Source organism: Giraffa tippelskirchi, chromosome 6, assembly GCF_054371585.1.
Source record: "Giraffa tippelskirchi isolate mGirTip1 chromosome 6, T2T-mGirTip1v1.2.pri, whole genome shotgun sequence".
NCBI lineage: Eukaryota > Metazoa > Chordata > Mammalia > Artiodactyla > Giraffidae > Giraffa > Giraffa tippelskirchi.
In genome coordinates this window covers 158,375,247-158,397,927 of record NC_137280.1, presented here as the reverse complement: position 1 = coordinate 158,397,927, position 22,681 = coordinate 158,375,247, and positions in this window count along the sequence as shown.

Below are 22,681 nucleotides of genomic sequence, written 5' to 3'. Positions count from 1 at the left end.
CCAACTCCCAGAGTCCACCCAAACCCATGTCCATCGAGTCAGTGATGCCATCCAACCATCTCATCCTCTGTCGTCCCCTTCTCCTCCCACCCCCAATCCTACCCAGCATTAGGGTCTTTTCCAATGAGTCAACCCTTCGCATGAGGTGGCCAAAGTATTGGAATTTCAGCCTCAACATCAGTCTTTCCAATGAACACCCAGGATTGATCTCTTTTAGGATGGATTGATTGGATCTCCTTGCAGTCCAAGGGACTCTCAAGAGTCTTCTCCAACACCACAGTTCAAAAGCATCAATTCTGCGGCGCTCAGCTTTCTTCACCGTCCAACTCTCACATCCATACATGACCACTGGAAAAACCATAGCCTTGACTAGACGGACTTTTGTTGGCAAAGTAATGTCTCTGCTTTTAAATATGCTATCTAGGTTGGCCATAACCTTCCTTCCAAGGAGTAAGCGTCTTTTAATTTCATGGCTTCAGTCACCATCAGCAGTGATTCTGGAGCCCAAAAAAATAAAGTCTGACACTGTTTCCACTGTTTCCCCATCTATTTCCCATCCTGGAGTAATATCACCAGAGAATTACACTGAGTGAAAAAAAGTCAATGACAAAAGTTTACATATATATGATTTCATTTATGTGACATTCTTGAAATGTTGAAATTATAAGAATAAAGAACAGATTAGTGATTGCTAGGAATTGATGAAGGGGTACAGGTAAGTGGGAAGTAGGTGTGGTTATAAATTGGTAAAAGGGAGCTACTTGTGATGATGGAAATGTTTGTATCTTGACTGTATCAATGCCAATATTCTGGTCATGATATTGTGCTATATACTGTACTATTAATGTATTGTACTAGTATCATGTATGTTACTAATGGGGGAAACTGGGTGGGTAAAGGGTGTACTGGATGTCTGTATCATTACTTCCAACTGTATGTGAATCTACAATTATGTCATAGCAAAAGGTTTAATTTTAAAATAGAATGTTTTATAAAAAAAGGTACTTGCACGTTTACCAAGATACCACAAGAGTAGCAAAATGGAAAGATTTTTAAATGGGGTGGGGAGGGAGCATAGAAGCTGCAGAGAGAAGAGAGCCTTCCAAAAATAAAGAAACACCCATAGGCGATATATCTGCTGACATTAATGTGCATGTTAAGTCATGTTAGGTCATGTTAAGTACATGTTAAGTCATGATAAGTTCATGTTAAGTCATGTTAAGTCATGTGCAGGTTAAGTATAGGCATGCTGCAGTCCATGGGGTCGCAAAGAGTCAGACATGACTAAGCGACTGAACTGAACTAAACCAAGTACAGTCAAGTACTTGCTCAGGCGAATGAACTGACTCAGGTCCTCCAGTTGTGACCTACGAAAAGATTTTGTTCTGAGAGAAGCAAGGATAGAAAGTGAATCTCAAATTGATAAGCACTGTTTCTCTAAGACATATTTACTTACCTCAATATGAGACCTTTGGAATAAGACCCCCATCTGAACCTTCTAGGATTTACCTTGACTGCAACGCCATCTGATTTGCTTAGAGGTTATTTGTTTTACAGTTCTAAGCATATTAACTGAAAATTGCTGTGAGTTGGGAATCATCTCCTATTTAGCTGGTGCTGAACAACTGTAAAACAGCAGAAATTTCTGCAGTTATTCAAATAGCTTAATGGACAAATTGATGGCTTTTTCTTCTCTGGCCTTTGCTACCACCTTTCTGCATTTCACATTATTTAATGTCCACTTTACCATTAAATTGCTACAGCCCTAAAGTGATAGATCTAATCTGATAATATTGACTAATCTTTACTGAGAACTTACTATATGCCAGACACATGTCAGGCACTATTTAAATACTTTATGTTTATTAAACTCATTTAATCTTCCTAACAATCGTATGGGTTAGATTTTGTTATTATCACCATTTTACAGATGAGATAGAGATGAATTAATTTATTCTAGGTGACACTAGCACTACAAATAGTGAAGCCAGGAAACAAACCCAAGTGATTTTAACTCTAGAGTTCATACATTTAATCACTGTACCTTTATTCCCTTCCACAAAGCCATACCATATAGTGAAGTATAGGACAGTCCTGTAAAAACTGTATGATACAAACGTGAGATGTGACAGTTCCTGACTAGTTGTATCTTGCATTTTGGTGTAGCTGAGTGACTGAATTTGGGCTAATGGTATGTGGGCAGAAGTGATACACATCATTTCCAGGACTGACCATAATACCTTCCCCCCATGATTTTTCCATTTGCTTTCTCCTTCTTTTGACCAAAGGGTAAGGAGTCTGAGGACTCAGAGGAGGGAAAATCCGTAAAATTAAAGGAGCCTGAATTCCTACATTGCTGCTCCAAAAAGAACTGCCTAAGCAGAAATATCCATCTTGGACTCTTGCTTGAGTGAGAAATAATTTTTTATTGTTTTAAGCCATTTAAATTTGTCATTGTTTCTTGTTAGGCAATCTTGAGTAAATATAAGATGCTGAAAGAGAAAAGTGAAAATCGCACAGTCATGTCTGATTCTTTACGACCCCATGGTCTTTACAGTCCATGGACTTCTCCAGGCCAGAATACTGGAGTGGGTAGCCTTTCCCTTCTCCAGGGAATCTTCCCAACCCAGGGATCAAACCCAGGTCTCCTGCATTGCAGGTGGATTCTTTACTAGCTGAGTCACAAGGGAAGCCCAATATAAGATGTTATTAGTAGTATTATCAACTGAGTTCTCTTCTGTCTTTAGCTCATTTTTTTCCCGTCTTGTATCAAACCAAACCCTTCAGTCAGTTCAGTCACTCAGTCGTGTCTGACTCTTTGCAACCCCATGGACTGCAGCATGCCAAGTTCCCTGTCCATCACTAACTCTCAGAGCTTGCTCAAACTCATGTCCATCACATTGGTGATGCCATCCAACCATCTTATCTTCTGTCATCCCCTTCTCCTCCTGCCTTCAATCATTCCCAGCAGGATCTTTTCCAGTGAGTCCGTTCTTTGCATCAGGTGGCCAAAGTATTGGAGTTTCAGCTTCAACATCAGTCCTTCCAATGAATATTCAGGACTGATTTCCTTTAGAGTGGACTGGTTGGATCTCCTTGCAATCCAAGGGACTCTCAAGAGTCTTCTCCAACACCACAGTTCAAAAGCATCAATTCTTCAGCGCTCAGCTTTCTTTATAGTCCAACTCTCACATCCATACGTGACTACTGGAAAAACCATAGAATGACTAGACAGAACTTTGTTGGCAAAGTAATGTCTCTGCTTTTTAACATGCTGTCTAGGTTGGTCATAGCTTTTCTTCCAAGGAGAAACCAAACCCTTAATTCCCCCAAATTCTGTTCTCAGCTTTCGTGTCTTTAGTCTCCTTTTTCTCAGTCATATGCCCAGTGATTTTGTGCTTCAATCTAGTTCCATATGAGTCTCAAGTGTCTCTCTTCTCCCATTCCTCTCTCCTAGAGGGTATCTTTTGGTAACTCTGTCTAGATGTCCTCCTTCTAGCCCTTCACACTTGTGATACCTAAAACCTACCTTGTCTTCTTCACTAATTTGGAGACTACCGTAACTGAGCAGGAGCCTATGGGCCCATCCCAGAACAGGTCCTCCCCTCCATGTCCTCCACCTGCCTCTTGTCTGTAGAACAACTTTAGCCTCGTAGGCTGTCCCCAAGTTCCAAAAAATAAATTTAATCAGAGAAGTAAGAAAACACAGAAAAAAAGAAAAACAGTCAAGCAAGACAAAATAATAAGAGTTTAGACATTAAACAAAGTCAAGGACATTTAGTTACTCCTCAAGGGCTATAGGTAATATTCTGAGCCATATCTTGCAACTACTACAACCCCCAGCAGGTGGGAAAAGTTAATTATATGCTGCCCACAAGCACTAGACCCCAGACCAATTGGAACCAGTGGGTCAGTGATGGTGATTCCCAGTTACCTCACCACCGACCAATCAGAGGAATACGTGTATAAGCTGATCACACATCCCACAATACCCCTCTACCATCCTGTCTTTAAAAACCTTTCTCTGAAAGCCCTTGGGGAGTTTGAGCCCTTTAAGCACTAGCTGCCTGGACTCTTTGCTTGGTGCCCTGCAATAAACACTGCAATATCCTTCACCGCAAGCCACTTGTCTTGGCTTTACTCCGTGCAGGCAAGCAGACCCAAGTTTGGTTTGGTAAGGCTACCCATCTGGCTTCTGTGCACCCAGACTGGAAACAAAATCTTAAATTTATCTTTGACTTTCTCTGTCCTCTATCTCCCTCCTCACAATTCAATCAATTGTCCTAATAGTGTCCCTCTATAGTTCCTCTCTTTCCTGGACTTTCTATTCCAGGCCTGCTGTCACTATTCTTTTCTGGATTGCATAACCTCTCCTGAACTTTGTAATATCCTTCTAAACTGGAATTTGGATTCAAATCTGCTTCACTCCAGTCTCTTTATTTCCCTCATAATCAAAACTTTTAATCAAATCATGGTGAAGTCACCAATGGTTATTAACTGTGGTAATAATTTTAAATGTCACAATTTAATATTCAAAATCATTAAGACAATAATAAAAATAATTCTTAGCTTTATATCATTCTTCTATATCCCAGTATACACCTTATGCTTTAGCTAAGCAGTATAACATGAATTTAATCAGCCCAGGGTTTTTCCAACTGCATGTCAGGATTTTGCTATTTCTACCCACACTTGGTGTATGGAATAGTGCCCTTTTGTTAAAATCTATCTCAAATACCACATTATTCATGAAGCCTTTTTAAGAATAATTTCTTATTCTGAAAAAGATAAATGGACAAAATAATATAATGAAGCCCCATGTACCCATTAGATAGCTCAATAATTGCCAATTCATGCCTAGTCTTTTTTCACCTAAACCCTTTACGCGACCTCTTATCATGTCCCAAGCTGAACAAAATCATTCCACCTTCTTTGTATCTGTCTTGCAGCACTAGCATTGCATGTGAGCACTTAATAACTATTGGCATACCTTCTATACTCTCTCCTAGATTTAAAGTCCCTTGAAGGTAAAGTCTGCATGTTGCTACCCTTTAGCGCCAGCACAACACAGTACCCTGAGTCTGAAAGGAGAAACAATAAAAATTTTAATTTGAATTGAAATACCTAATGCTATTTAAAGGAAACTATTTTCCCCATAGTTAATAACTGTATCTTTTGACAAAATTATCTCCAGACAAAGCCAACATGAGAGCACCAATCCTATTTTTAAATTTTCTGAGAAGGAGATCCTTGTGCTTCTTTAGTAATCCAATGCCCTGTTTGGATTATCTCAATAATCACTCAATTCTATGCTGAGCCTCAGCTCAGGGTGACATTGGATAAATCATGTGGAATTAGCATAGTGAATATATTCTCTTCGCCTATTTCCTTATTAGCAAATTGCATCTTCCCTTTCCAGCTCACAAGAGAATTATGAGATTAAACAGGGTAGTCACCTATTGATTATACAAGTTACGAACCATTCAGAATTTCTTTTTTGCCCTTCTTAGATCTGTCGTCCAATCTTGTGTTTTTACTATTCACTAGCTCTCCTCTCAAAGGATGATGCAAAGGGAGAAAGGGCATATTAAGCTTAAATTATTTAGCAGTGGGGTCAGTAAAAAATTTGGTAGGGTGGAAAATTACAGCCATTAACTAAAATGAAGATCATCTGCCCTTCATTAACATGAATGATAAAGAATCATCTGTGAAGCATTTTGAATTCCTTAGAGAAGTCTTTATGTTAGTTTATTTTCTGCATCTGAGTGTATGTGTATCTTTATCATGGACAACACTTAATTTCTTCAATTTTGATATTTCACTGATTCAAAAATTTCATCATACCTTAAAAGTACATGTAGGATTGAAACATGAACTTCACAAAATCATTCACTATGTTTCCATAATTTCTAATGTTGAGAATGAAATTGTGGGTTGTATTTAGTTTCTGTTATGCTTATGCACACTGTGAAGTAAAACACTAAATCCGTCATTAAATCAAAACTTGGATTATAGAAAAAACTATGCAAAAAACTTCCTGAACAGTTATATTATGCTAAGTTGATGTGAGGGAACAATTACGTAGGTAACAAGGAGCCTAGGGAATTATCCAGCACTGTCATTTCAGGATGTTTCTGTAGTTTTCTGCTTATTTTATGTGCAGTTACTCTGATAAAATTATGCCCTATTGGGTGAGGGGGAGTGTATGATCAGGCCACCCAACATGGTTGCTCTCAAGCCCTCTGTACATCCTCTGTTCGATCAGTACTTGCTTCACCTATACCCTACTCCCATGACTGACCTTCCCAGCTGGTGATTGTTCACATCTTTAGATCAGAACATCTCCACCCTGAGAGCTTATCAAAGGGATAGAGAGAGTTGTTTCCTTCCGCTAGTTTCCCTTTGAACCAATGAGCCAACCTGACATCATATGCCCCTAGAACTGGTAACCTCCTGCTCCCACTGGGAAGTAAAGGTGTTGCTCCAGGACCTTGTTTCAGATGTGTAAGATCTCCTCCCATCCATTAAACCACTGATGGCTCTATTGCTGAGTCTAGGCTTTTTCTTTTGTCTGGAATGAGCAAGTACAGGGCTTGAATGTCTGTTTTTGAGTGCAGCCCAACAGGGAGTTAGAATAATTACGCATTTCGGTGGTATTGGTTAATTTGGAGATTGGCAACAATCTAAGGACACATCTTTATAAAGGCCAGGGTGCTTTATCTTTGATGAGGAAGTACAGAGGATGTGGAGAAGTCATCTAGTCTTCTTTACTTGCATTGGGCAATGCCCTAAAATTGTTCAGGGAAGCTTAGGGGCCACACGGAGACCTGTTGGGTGGCCTATCCCCATCCCCATGTCAACCAAAGCAGTTCTTTCATTGGTCTCTATGAAATGTTGTGTATGGTTGCTGCTTTTTTATTTTTAAATTTAAGTGCTCACTACTAAAATTTTCTGAAAACTACTTACTAGGTTTACCCACCACTCCCACTCACTTCTAAGTATGATTTCACTTGAACTTAAATGCTCTCTAACCTATCAATTAAAATCCTATTTTGAAGTCCAATTATGGATTATATGATTATTCATATTGATTACTGGTTCATGCCTGAGTTAGATACTGTTTCCCCAAATCTTCATTCCAAACACTTTCACTTACGAGTTCTTCACACTAGGTAAATTATTGAGTTCCTTTCCTTAGAATTTATTTTTTTAAGTATAACCCTCCCTTTCCTCTTAATCTTCAGTTATTCTTCACTCTTGACAAATTATGGGCAATGTCTGTATTCTGATATTTGAAGTTCTCCATCACATGGCCCTTGAGCTGTCTACCATTGCACACCACCATGCACTTTGGAATACAGTGAGTTAAAGGGCCAGGGCCAGGTCTCATATATGCTGGGTGGAATGAACTCTCATAGCAATAATATCAGGCAACTATATCTCACTTGTTGTCTCTGTTATGCTTCCCATTATTAGCCCCAAGTAACTAATCTTTTTAAAAAGACTGTAATCGAAGGAGAGAAAAATGTTTTATTTTTCTTCTCCTTCCAAAAAAAAAAATGCTTCTTAAGTTTATTATGGTAAATGAACATACATGCTTATTTCCTAGTTCTATATTTCTTCTATCTTTCAAGAAATAGCCTATCACCTCCCCATTTAAAAGTATTTTTCAGAATACATAGGAATATATTTAACATTGAATCAGATGTGTAGTTATAAGGTTAATAATTGCTTAATAAAACAACCAGCGTGTTTACTTTCTGAAATTACATAAGAAAATTAAGATATAATTACTTTTTTATGCTTGTCAATTTAGTACTTCTGAAAGATGCCAAATGAAGTATTGAAATCTTTCATTTATGACCTAGATAAATAAAATAAAGGAATAAAACACAGAACTCTATCACAGTTATCTAAGCTATTAAGTATTTATGCTGCTAAGTTTTATTTTAGGAATAAGTTAGAGGAGGCATTTTTCACATTTACAACCCAGGAGATTTTAAATCAAAAGTTTAAAAAGCATGTGGTACTTTTAACTTAATATTAACTACAGTCATGCAAACATTTAGACTTCCTTGTTTTCTTTTTACTTCTATTCCTAGAATACTTCTAATACAGTCTTAGTGACCAGCCTTCTAGACATAGCTTGCAGTTGATCTGTTTGCTTTCATTCAGCAATCATTAGAGCATTCAAATGCATTAAATAGAAATATGATAAATGACAGATTTTGATAATATAATTTACCTTCAATATATGTGATGATTGCCTAGTGACTATATTTATGCATAGTATATCTGTATTTATATGTATTATATATTTAAATACATATACGTGCTTAATATATACATAATCTATTTTAGAAGCTATAGTATAGAATGAGTGAATATTATGTGTCTTCTATTATAGTATAAGTTTTTCTTTTTCCTTAAATGATTCTTTTCAGTTTATTGTATGAATCAGCTGCTAATCACAGGTAAAAACTGGCATTGCTTTCACATTGCTGGTGAATGGGTGAAGTGGGAGAAGGGAGGGAGGTTGCAGAGGTTCTGGAAGCACAGAGAATGGTGAGGAATCTCAGTGGTTGGGTACAATTGTTTCTTTAAAACTGTAATCCAATCCAGTTGTTCTAGGCTTTGTGTTTATAATGATTGGAGGTTAGTAAATGCTGTCATTTGTTTAACATAGTAACTTGTTTTTCCCATGTTCATGTCCTCCTCTGAATGTATCATCATAAAAAGAAATAAACAATTTGCTATTGCTGCTTTCTCTGGAGTACATACCTGAAGTTGCCCTTGTTGGAAGCAGTCGATTGCAAATCATCTACCACTTGGAATCCCTGTCTCTTAGAAACTTTTGCTTATTTACTCCCTACTGTTTGCATCTTGTTGCCTGTGGCTTGTTTCTGCCAGTGAGTGAGTAGCCCACAGGGGCCCCTCATTGTGCTTCAGTTTTAGCCTTCCTGAAGGATGTTCATATTTTCGAATCTTTAGTTTCAGTCAAATCTTGCCACACATAATCACAAATCTGGTGAAAATCAGTTCTTAAGCGCTATGTTATTTGTCACAAAATGGACATGATTTGTTTACGTTACATCATTTTACTCACCTTACATTATTTATTCCTTAGTATAACCCTATCAAGAAGGTATTCCTATTATTCCCATCTTACATATGAAGAAACTGACCCTTAGAGAGGTTAATAATTTGCTGATAAAGTGAAATCACTCAGTCGTGTCCAACTCTTGGCGACCTCATGGGCTGTACCCCACCAGGCTCCTCTGTCCGTGGGATTTTCCAGGCAAGGGTACTGGAACGAGTTGCCATTTCCTTCTCCAGGGGATCTTCCCAACCCAGGGATTGAACCCAGGTCTACCCAAATTGCGGGCAGATGCTTTACCGTTTGAGCCACTAGGGAAGCCAGTTTGCTGAAGGCCACACGAATAAGAGAAGCTTAGGAGGCACACCTGCTCTATCAACCTTCGGTGGTCCAGGCTTTTAAGCAATGCATATTTATCCAGCCCTGGAGGTACTGAAAGTCTAATTAAGACAGAAAGGAAAAATGAGAGAACATGGAACAATAAGGAAACAATTATATCCCATTGCATAAAACTGTCACGTGGTAATAACTAGCTTTTCTAGTTCATAGTTTGGATTATTAATTTAAAAAATTATATATGCTGAGGAAAATCTACACTTTTAAGTGAATAAAAATAACCGTAACTTCTAAATGGTGGGTTACCTCTGTAAATGAATAGCTGAAAGTTACCTAAATGTCAATCAATTAATAATTAAGTTTAAGTGCTTTCACGAGTTTGTTCTCTTATATCCACCGATCCTTATTCTCTGTCTTCTCAAGGAATTCCTTTCTCCTCCTAGCCTCACCACTTAAGGTACCATCTATCACTCAGACTTTAGCCCTGGACCTTCTTTTGTTCTTCAGAGATCCCATCCATTCAATTCTAATTACCATGCAGATCATCTGCTGTTAGACTCATTGTGACAAGTCTTAAAGAGAGAACAAGAGTTGAAGTTACTACCCCTTCTTTGTTTGTTTTTTTTTTCCCTCTTCCTTCTCATTCTTTTTAAATTAAGCTGAGCCCTGGTAAACTCTGTCTCGTAGACCTTTGAAAGAATCCACCTGCCAATGCAGGAGACATGGGTTTGACCTCCGGGTGGGGAAGATCCCCTGGAGTAGGAAGGGGCAACCCACTCCAGTATTCTTGCCTGGAAAATTCCATGGCCAGAGGAGCCTGGCAGGCTGCAGTTCATGGGATGCAAAGAGTCGGACACAGCTGAGCGACTGAGCACACACACACATTCTACACCCTAGAGAAGGCTTTTCTGGAGAGAAAATCTAGGCTCAATACAAGAGCCCATACCATGGGATATGTCTTTGGATATCATCTGGCAACTGCATAGCCACTTTCCTAACTTCCTTTCAGCCAGTTCCTAAACTTGACTTGGAATGCCTTTTCCTTGACCCTTTGCAGGTTCTCACTTCAGACTGCTGTTAGGCCATAATATTCTCTGTGATCTGTTTTTCCCCAGTCCTTCAGTTTAGTTTTCCTGTGCACTCCTGTACTGTTTGCCTAGTTACCTTTAAAGTCAATTGAAAAAGAACCGTGTCCCACTTCTGTTCAAACGCTGCATTGGGTTTCAGATGGTTGAACGTGGATTCTAGCTAATGAGACTCTCCGGGGGAATCACGGCTTTAAAGAAAAGTGCTTCTTAATTTTGGTATTAGTTTCATAGTTTTGCATAGGGTTAACCACTGGAGGAAAATGAGATATTTTGAACCAATGATCCTATTATTACAAGAGAATTTATTTTAAAATTTCCTAGGTAGGCAAAATTACTTAAATAAAGTTAAGAATTGAAGACTATACACTGAGCACCCTACTTCACTTCTACTTTAAGGCAACTATCACAATTGCTGGATTCATCTTGATATCACATCTGTAGAATAAGTACTGCACACACTGAACATGAAGTAGTACATATGCTTAAAACAGGCTTTTATACCTCAAATTGTAAAATTTGCAGCAAAAATATAATAAAGAAAACAGTGACAGGCATTAGTATCAAGCTTTGCTATTTTAAACATGTATCTACTTAAAATTACTATTCTAAGGAAGACCAATTAAAGCAAGATACAATCAAAAGTGAAAAGATAGTGGCACCTCTCCTTAAATTGGAAAAAAACTTGGTCCAACTAGGAAGTGCTGACTTGGAAAAATTGGTAGTTTGACACTGTGAAAGAAATAAAATTGTCATGAACAAAGGTGAAAAGGGATTGTATTTGTCAAGAAGAGGCTCCTACTGGATGAACTGTCTGAGGACTGTGGCATGTCACATCTTGTCTTGGAGAGTTAATGACTGGTAATGTTGAAGGAATAGGTCTTTTGTCAGATCATTACAGCAGGCCTAGTTACAACTGCCTCAAGATGTAATGACTGGTTCAGATAAGGGGCCAAAAAGCTTCATGTGAAACATGACTCAATCCAATCACCTTCTCCCGATTAGGAGAGGGAATCTATGGCAGTTTTACCTAGAAAGCAAAGAGGGTAGGCCCTCGGGCAAGAACACAGAAGCTGCTTTTGGTCCTCAGGAAATGAGGGCTGAAGTTGGCTTGGTCTCTGATTCTGTGCATGTAGAAGACCATACATTGCTCTGTTATGGCTGTTCTCTTCTTACTTAAGCATTTTGAGAGAGTGAGAAGAAAAAATTAAACTATTAAATTGAATGAGACTGGATGAAAGGTGTTATTGCTCCTGCATTAAATGAAACATTTTATTGCTCTTTAGAAGAAAGGACAAGATCCCCCACACAGTTTAGGTAACTCAAGAATATCAGGAAGACACAAGGAAATTATGCCTTTCCAAAATTTAGTTCAGTCGCTCAGTTATGTCTGACTCTTTGTGACCCCATGAATCACAGCACACCAGGCCTCCCTGTCCATCCCCAACTCCTGGAGTTTACCCAAACCCATGTCCATCGAGTCGGTGATACCATCCAACCATCTCATCCTCTGTCGTCCCCTTCTCCTCCTGCCCCAATCCTTCCCAGTGTCAGGATCTTCTCCCATGAGTCAACTCCTCGCATGAGGTGGCCAAAGTATTGGAGTTTCAGCTTCAACATCTGTCCCTCCAATGAACAACCAGGACTGATCTCCTTTAGGATGGACTGGTTGGATCTCCTTGCAGTCCAAGGGACTCTCAACAGTCTTCTCCAACACCACAGTTCAAAAGCATCAATTCTTCGTCTCTCAGCTTTCTTCACCGTCCAACTCTCACATCCATACATGACTACTGGAAAAACCATAGCCTTGACTAGACGGATCTTTGTTGGCAGAGTAATGTCTCTGCTTTTCAATATGCTATCTAGGTTGGTCATAACCTTCCTTCCAAGGAGTAAACGTCTTTTAATTTCAAGGCTGCAATCCCCATCAGCAGTGATTTTAGAGCCCCCAAAAATAAAAGTCTGACACTGTTTCCACTGTTTCTCCATCTATTTCCCATGAAGTGATGGGACCAGATGCCATGATCTTAGTTTTCTGAACGTTGAGCTTTAAGCCAACTTTTTCACTCTCCTCTTTCACTTTCATCAAGAGGCTCTTTAGTTCTTCTTCACTTTCTGCCATAAGGGTGGTGTCATCTGCATATGTCTGGTGACAATATACAGCCTTGACGTACTCCTTTTCCTATTTGGAACCAGTCTGTTGTTCCATGTCCAGTTCTAACTGTTGCTTCCTGACCTGCACACAAGTTTCTCAAGAAGCAGCTCAGGTGATCTGGTATTCCCATCTCTTTAAGAATTTTCCACAGTTTATTGTGATCCACACAGTCAAAGGCTTTGGCATAGTCAATAAAGCAGAAATAGATGTTTTTCTGGAACTCTCTTGCTTTTTCAATGATCCAGCGGATGTTGGCAATCTGATCTTTGGTTCCTCTGCCTTTTCTAAAACCAGAAGTTAAATTTAATGCCTCAGTATATTGAAGGAGCATTGATTTTTTTCACCCATACTGCATACCAGATATTTATGAGTATCTGGAACTCATTTACTAATATTAACCTAGGGAGGACACAGAAAGCTCTAATTAGGGGAAAAAAACATGAGAGACATCATTATGAAAAAAAAAAATGTACTTTTAAACCATACTTTAACAGTTAATTTAAAAAATATTTTCTTCCAGTTAAAAAAAAAAAATTTAAATGAGACAGTACCTAGTGCACTACTCGGCTCATGGTAGTTCCTCAGCAGATGTTAGTGTTCTTTTATACTCTTTAGTCAAAAATAACTGCTATCTTCATTTCAATTACAAAGCAGTTCAATTATAGAAATTTGGAAAACTCTAAAAAACAAATCATCTTATAATTCTACTATCCAAAACTAAACACTTAAAATATTGGTTATCCATTTTCTTACTAATATTCTTAATACTTCACAGATACAAAAAACACCTAGCAAGCTTTTCTTTATGATTCCAACAGTAACAGATTTCAGAGCCAGCAGTGATCCATTCATATACCTCTACTAGTTCATTATTGCAGAAAGCCATTGCTACAAACTGGTGGGTGTCACTTAAACACCTAGATTCATCAGAAACTGTAAAAGTGAGGGGCATTGTGACACTGATATTATGAGCTTTAAAAATTAAATTCTATCTCTGACAAGGGGAGAGTAGCTCCTATTGAGCAACTGTTCCACAATAACAAAGAGAAAATATGGGCAAAATATCAAAACAACTATCTAAAAACATGGGAATATGACCAAAAGTAATAAAAAATGGGAGGGAATCAGAAAAATCAATTGATAAAGTTAATGATACTAAGTGAACTTCTTATTTTCATGTGTTTTTTTGGCCATCTGGTTCCATGCTGGATGACTAAAAACTAGATAAAAACTTGCAGTCTTATAGGCCTAAAGAACTAATGTTCAACTAGCTTAAAAACTATGGATAAATAGAGCAAGATGAACAAAAAGCTAATGGGCCAACAGAAAGCAAATAGTAAAGTGATAAGAATAAATGCAGAATAAGAATTCACTAAATATAAATTTATTAAAACTCTAGCTAAAAGGTAGAAAATTTCAGAATAATAAAAAAGCAAGACCCAACTATAGGTTCTATAAAAAAAAAAAATTACTTTAAATACATGGCTAGGTTGAAAGTAAAAAGATGGAACATTATATAAACCATGCAAACAATCGAAGAAGGCTGAAATGTCTATGTTAGTATCACATGAAACAGACTTCAAGACAAAGGAAATTAACAAAGATAGGGATAATTCATAATAATAAAAAGATCAATTAATTAGGAAGCCATAATAGATATTTAAAGCACATGAAGTAAAGGTTGAGAATTAAATAAAGAAATCGACAAATCTACCATCATGGAATATTTAAAACCCCTCTCCCAACAATTTACAGAACAGCCAGAAAAAAATCAGTGAAGATGTAGATCTGAACACCACCAGTTTATAGAATACCCAACAACTGCTGGAATAGCCATTCTTTTCATGCACACAAGATATACTGAAATAGATCATATACTGAGCTGTAAAACAAAGCTTAATAAATTTTAAAAGACTGAAGTCTTCAAAAGTATCTTATCTGATCACAATCAATAATAATAAGATATATTTACAAAAATGCAAATATTTGAAATTCATGTTACGTGTTTAATTAGTCCAGTGGGTTAAAAAAGGAAACCACAATAGAAATTAGAAAATATTTCAAGTATTTCCTGGGTGGTCCAGTGACAGGGGACATGAGTTCAGTCTCTGGTCCAGGAAGATTCCACCTGCCATGGGGCAACTAAGCCTAGAGCACACGTGCTGCAGCTGCTTGAACCAGCTCTCTCCCTAAAGCCTGTGCTTTGCAGTAAGAGAAGCCACCACAATGAGAATCCCAGGCACTGCAACTAGAGAACAGCCCCCGCTTGCCACAACTAGAGAAAACCTGCACACAACAAAGAAGACCAAGCACAGCCAAAAGTAATTAAATAAAAAAGAAAATATTTCAAACTGAATGATAATGAAAATGCAACATATCAAAATGTATGAGATGCAGCTAAAACAGTGCTTGAAGAAGTTACAGTTCTAAATGCATATGTTAGAAAAGAAATTATAAAAATAGTAATGAGTTTCCAAGTTAAAAAGTTAGACAAAGAAAAGCAAAGTAAACTCAGAATAAGTGGGAAAAGAGAAACAATAAAAATAAGAATAGGAAACAATGAAATAGGAAACAACAGAAAAAGTTAACAAAGCCCAAAACACAGCTCTTTGAAAAGTTTAACAAAAGTGATAAATTCCTAGCTAGACTGATGAAAACAAAATGAAAGAGAGAGAACAGAAGTTATCAGTGTGAAGAATGAATAAGGTGTACGAGCTGGGTTTTAAAGAGGCAGAGGAACCAGAGTCAAATTGCCAACATTGATTGGATCATGGAGAAAGCAAGAGAGTTCCAGAAAAACTTCTGCTTCATTGACTATCCTGAAGCCTTTTATTGTGTGGATCACAACAAACTGGAAAACTCTTCCAGAGATGGGAGTACCAGATCACCTTACCTGTCTTCTGAGAAATCTGTATGCAGGTCAAGAAGCAACAGTTAGAACCACACATGTAACAACTGACTAGTTCAAAATTGTGAAAAGAGTACAACAAAGCTGTATATTGACACCCTACTTATTTAACTCCTATGCAGAGTACATCATGTGAAATGCCAGGCTGGATAAATCATAAGCTGGAATCAAGATTGCTGGGAGAAACATCAACGACCTCAGATATGCAGATGATACCACTCGAATGACAGAAAGTTAAGAGGAACTAAAGAGTCTTTTGATGAGGGTGAAAGATGAGAGTGAAAAAGCTGGCTTGAAACCCAACATTTAAAAAACTAAGATCATGGCATCTGGTCTCATCACTTCATGGCAAATAGATGGAGGAAATAGTGGAAGCAGTGACAGATTTTATTTTCTTGGGCTCCAAAATCACTGCAGACAGAAATACAGCCATGAAATCAAAAGATGCTTGCTCCTTGGAAGAAAAGTTCTGACAAACCTAGACAGTGTATTGTGTGTGTGTTAGTGTCTCGGTGGTGTCCAACTTTTTACAACCCCATAGAGTGTAGTCTGCAAGACTCCTCTGTCCATGTAATTCTCCAGGCAAGAATACTTGAGTGGGTTGCCATTCCCTTCTCTGGGGGATCTTCCCGACCCAGGGACTGAACCCTGATCTCCTGCATGGCAGGCAGATTCTTTACCATCTGAGCTACCATGGAAGGGACAGTGTATTAAAAAGCAGAAACATCACTTTGCCAACAAAGGTCTGTATAGTCAAAACTATGGTTTTTCCAGTAGTCATGTATGGATGTGAGATGTCAACCATAAAGAAGGCTGAGCGCCGAAGAACCGATGCTTTTGAATTTTGGTGCTAGAGAAGCCTCTTGAGAGTTCCCTGGACTGCAAGGAGATCAAGTAAGTCAATCCTAAAGGAAATCAACCCTGAATATTCATTGGAAGGACTGATGCTGAAGCTAAAGCTCCAATACTTTGGCCACCTACTGCAAAGAGCTGACTCATTGGAGAAGACTCTCATGCTGGGAAAGATTGAAGTCAAAAGGAGAAGGGAGCGGCAGAGGATGAGAAGGTTAGACAGCATCATTGACTCAATGGATATGAATTTGAGTAAACTCAGGGAGATAGTGGAAAACAGAAGAGGCTGGTGTGCTACAGTCTATGGGGTTGCAAGAGTTGGACTTAGCAACTAAACAACAACAACATTCAGTGTAGATCTTAAAGAATTAAATGGATAATAAGGAAATATTATGAGTATCTTTATACCAATAAATTCATCAATTTATATGACAGACAAATTCTTTGAAAAATATAACTTATTCTACCGACAAAAAATGAAACAGAAAATCCGAATAGCTCTTTACTTGAAGAAATTTTGAATTTTTTTTAATGAAAAACCTCCCAGCAGAGAAAGCTCTAGGCCCAGATGATTTAATTGGTGAATCCTATCAAACATTTAAAGAAATAATCCTTGTCAGATGCAAACTCTTTTAAGAAATGCAGCAGAGGGAACACTTCCTAAAAAATAAAATAAATGGTAGCCATTTTTAAAGTAGGGCAATGTAATTCTGAACTGAGAAAGCATTAAACATTTGAGCCTAAAACAAAGAAAATATCTATCTTGGTCTATTTGAACTTCTACAACAAAATATCACAGATGGGAAGCTTATAAACAACACAAATTTATTTCTCACACTTCTGGGGCTGGGAAATCCAAGATCAAATTGCCAGGATGGTCATGTTCTGGTGAAGGCTTTTTTATCCTATAGCTGGTGACATCTCTTTGCATCCTCACAGAAGAGGGTAAGCAGACCTGTGGGGTCTTTTTTATAAAAACATTAATTCCTTTCATGAGGATTCCACCCTCATAACTTAAGCAACCTCCCCAAAGCCCCATCTCCTGATGCCATAATCTCTCAAGTCTAGAATTTCAAACATTCAAACCATAGCAGTATCTTTTTCAATTTACAGGTAAACAGCAGGAAAAGGTATAAGGAGCATTAGCTGCGAGGCTTAATGTTTGATGCTCTATCTCCATCCATGTTGTTGTAAATGACAAGATTTCATTTTTTATATGGCTGAGTAATATTCCATTATATAAACGTACCACATCTTCTTCATCCATTCATCTAGTGATGGGCACTTAGGTTCCTACAGTATCTTGACTATTGTAAATAATGCTGCAAAGAACATTGGGGTGCATGTATATTTTCTAACGAATGTTTTTTGGGTTTTGTTTTTGTTTTTTTCAGAAAGATACCTATAATTGGAATTGCTAGATTGTATAAATCCCATGGACAGAGGAGCCTGGTGGGCTACAGTCCATTGGGTTGCAAAGAGTCAGACACAACTGAGCATGTTGAGCACGATGGTAGTTCTATTTTTAATTTTTTGAGGAATCTCCATAATATATTCTATAGTGGTTGTACCAATATACATTCCACATGTGAGGGTTTCCTTTTATCCACATCCTTGCCAGCATTTATAAGTTGCTGTCTTTTTGATGACAGTCATTCTCACAAGCATGATGTGATAATTCACTGTGGTTTTGATTTGCAGTTCCCTGATAATTAGGATGTTGAGCATCTTTTCATGTGTCTGTAGTGCTCGGCACTGGAGCGGCAGCTGTGTGGCACTGGAGCGACTTTGAGGAGATACCTCACATCCAAGGGCAAAGGAGAAGCCCCAGCAAGATGGTAGGAAGGGCAAAATCGAGTTTAGAATCAAACCCCATTAATGCCAGAGACGCTCTAACGCTAACCCTAACCATACTTTGTGCACACCAGGACCCAGAGACCCCACAGAGACTAAGACAGAACTGTGTTGAGTATCTCCTGCGGAGGTACAGGTCAGCAGTGGACTGCCGCAGGGGCAGGGGCTCTGGATGCAGTAGACTTGGGTATAGCATAAGCCCTCGTGGAGGAGATCTCCATTAACCCCACCACAGAGCTGCCAGAACTTACACAGGACTGGAAAAACAGACTCTTGGAGGGCACAAACAAAACCTTGTGTGCCCCAGGACCCAGGAGAAAGGAGCAGTAACCCCACAAGAGACTGACCCAGACTTGCCCATGAGTGTCCAGCAGTCTCTGGCGGAAGTGTGGATTGGCAGGGGCCTGCTGCAGGGTTGGGGACATTGAGTGCAGCAGTGCATGCATGGGCTCTTTTGAAGGATGTTGCCATTATCTTCTTTACCTCCACCATAGTTTGGCCTCAAGTCAAATAACAGGGAGAGAACACAGCCCTGCCCATCAACAGAAAATTGGAGCTGATGGAACTCCAACTAAAGATTTATTGAGCATGACCCTGCCCATCAGAACAAGACCCACTTTCCCCCTCAATCAGTCTCTCCCATCAGGAAGCTTCCATAAGCCTCTTATCCTTCTCCGTTAGAGGGCAGACAGAATGAAAACCACAATAACAGAAAACTAACCAAACTGATCACATGGACCATGCCTTGTCTAACTCAATGAAACTATGAGCCTATGAAGCCAATGAAACTATGCCATGTAGGGCCACCCGAGACGGACAGGTCATGGTGGAGAGTTCTGACAAAACGTGGTCCACTGGAGAAGGGAATGGCAAACCACTTCAGTATTCTTGCCTTGAGAACCCCATGAACAGTATGAAAAGGCAAAAAGGTACGACACTGAAAGATGAACTCCCTAGGTCAGTAGGTGCCCAATGTGCTACTGGAGATCAGTGGAGAAATAACTCCAGAAAGACTGAAAAGAGGAAGCCAAAGCAAAAACAAAAACAAGTTGTGGATGTGACTGGTGATGGAAGTAAAATCCGATGTTGTAAGAACAATACTGCATAGGAACATGAAATGTTAGGCCCATGAATCAAGGCAAATTGGAAGTGGTCAAACAGGAGATGGCAAGCGTGAACATCAGCATTTTAGGAATCAGTGAACTAAAATGACTGGAATGTGTGAATTTAACTCAGATGACCATTATATCTACTACTGGGGGCAAGAATCTCTTAGAAGAAATGGAGTAGCCATCAGAGTCAACAAAAGAGTCTGAAATGCAGTTCTTGGATGCAATCTCAAAAACAACAGAATGATCTCAGTTCGTTTCCAAGACAAACCTTTCAATATCATAGTAATCCAAGTCTATGCCACAACCAGTAATGCTGAAGAAGTTGAAGTTGAATGATTCTATGAAGACCTACAAAACCTTCTAGAACTAACGCCCCAAAAAGTTGTCCTTTTCATTATAGGGGACTGTAATGCAAAAGTAGGAAGTCAAGAGATACCTGAAGTAACAGGCAAATTTGGCTTGGAGTACAAAATGAAGCAGGGCAAAGGCTGATAGAGTTTTGCCAAGAGAACACGCTGGTCATAGCAAACACCCTCTTCCAACAAAACAGGTGATGGAAGATTCTACACATGGACATCACCAGATGGTCAACACTGAAATCAGATTGATTATATTCTTTGCAGCCAAAGATGACCAAGAACCAAGATGAAGTAGCTCAGTCGTGTCTGACTTTTTGCGACCCCATGGACTATAGCCTACCAGGCTCCTCCATCCATGGAATTTCCCAGGCAAGAGTCCTGGAGTGGGTTGCCATTTCCTTCTCCAGGGGGTCTTCCCGACCCAGGGATTGAAACCAGGTCTCCCGCATTGCATGCAGACACTTTATCATCTGAGCCACGAGGGAAGCTCAGCCAAAGATGAGCCAAAGATGAAGAATCTCTATGCAGTCAGCAAAAACAAGACCAGGAGCTGACTATGGCTCAGATCATGAACTCCTTATTGCCACATTCAGATTTAAACTGAAGAAAGTAGGGAAAACCACTAGACCATTCAGGTATGACCTAAATCAAATCTCTTATGATTATACAGCAGAAGTGAGAAATAGATTCAAGGAATTAGGTCTGATAGAGTGCCTGAAGAACTATGAACAGTGGTTAACAACATTGTACAGGAGGCAGTGATCAAGACTATATCCAAGAAAAAGAAATGCAAAAAGGCAAAATGGTAGTCTGATGAGGCCTTGCAAATAGCTGTTAAAAGAAGAGAAGTGAAAGGCAAAGGAGAAAAGGAAAGATATATCCATTTGAATGCAGACTTCCAAAGAATAGCAAGGAGAGATAAGAAAGCCTTCCTCAATGATCAATGCAAAGAAACAGAGGAAAACAAAAGAATGGGAAAGACTAGAGATTTCTTCAAGAAAATTAGAGATACCAAGGGAACATTTCATGCAAAGATGGGCACGACAAAGGACAGAAATGGTATGGATATAACAGAAGTAGAAGATATTAAGTCTTCTTAATATCTTGGCAAGAATCCACAGAAGAACTATACACAAAAGAACTATACACAAAAGATCTTCATGACCCAGATAATCATGATGGTATGATCACTCACCTAGAGCCAGACACCCTGGAATGTGAAGTCAAGTGGGCCTTAGGAAGCATCACTACTAACAAAACTAGTGGAAGTGATGGAATTCCAGTTGAGCTATTTCAAATCCTAAAAGATGATGCTGTGAAAGTGCTGCACTCAATATGCCAGCAAATTTGGAAAACTTAACAGTGACCACAGGACTGGAAAAGGTCAGTTTTCATTCCAATCCCAAAGAAAGGCAATGTCAAAGAATGTTCAAACTACTGCACAATTGCACTCATCTCATACGCTAGCAAAATAATGTTCAAAATTCTCCAAGCTAGGCTTCAACAGTACATGAGCTGTGAACTTCCAATGTTCAAGCTAGATTTAGAAAACCAGGAACCAGAGGTCAAATTGCCAACATCCGTTGACTTCAGATGTTCAAGCTGGATTTAGAAAACCAGGAACCAGAGATGAAATTGCCAGTGCCCGTTGGGCCATCAAAAAAGCGAGAGAGTTCCACAAAAACATCTGCTTTATTTACTATGCCAAAGTCTTTGACTATGTGGATTACAACAAACTGTGGAAAATTCTGAAAGAGATAGGAATACCAGACCACCTGACCTGCCTCCTGAGAAACCTGTATGCAGGTCAAGAAGCAACAGTTAGAACTGGACATGGAGCAACAGATTGGTTCCAAATCGGGAAGGGAGTACATCAAGGCTGTATATTTTCACCCTGCTTATTTAACTTATATGCAGAGTACATCATGAGAAACGCTGGGCTGGATGAAGCACAAGCTGGAATGAAGATTGCCGGGAGAAATATCAATAACCTCAGATATGCAGATGATACCACACTTATGGCAGAAAACGAAGAAGAACTAAAGAGCCTCTTGATGAAAGTGAAGGAGGAGGGTGAAAAAGTTGGCCTAAAACTCAACATTCAGAAAATTAAGATCATGGCATCTGGTCCCATCACTTCATGGGAAATATATGGGGAAACAATGGAAACGGTGCCAGACTTTATTTTGGGGGGCTCCAAAATCACTGCATATGGTGATTGCAGCCATGAAATTAAAAGACGCTTGCTCCTTGGAAGAAAAGTTATGACCAACCTAGACAGCATATTAAAAAGCAGAGACATTACTTTGCCAACAAAAGTCCGTCAAGCCAAAGCTTTGGTTTTCCAGTAGTCATGTATGGATGTGAGAGTTGAACCATAAAGAAAGCTGAGTGCTGAAAAATTGATGCTTTTGAACTGTGGTGTTAGAGAAGACTTTTGAGAGTCCCTTGGACTGCAAGGAGATCCAACCAGTCCATCCTAAAAGAAATCAGTTCTGAATATTCATTGGAAGGACTGATGTTGAATCTGAAACTCCAATACTTTGGCCACCTGATCTGAAGAACTGACTCAGTTGAAAAACCCTGATGTTGGGAAAGATTGAAGGCGGGAGGACAAGGGGATGACAGATGATGAGATGGTTGGATGGCATCACCAACTCAATGGACATGAGTTTGAGTAAGCTCCCGGAGTTTGTGATGGACAGGGAAGCCTGGCGTGCTGCAGGCCATGGAGTTGCAAAGATTATGACACAACTGAGTGACTGAACTGAACTGAACTGTAGTCCATCTGCATGTCTTCTTTGGAAAAAAAATGTCTACTCTGATCCTTTGCCCATTTTTGAATTGGGTTGTTTGGATTTTGATGTTGGGCTACATAAGCTCTTTGTACATTTTGGATATCAACCCCTTATCAGATGTATTG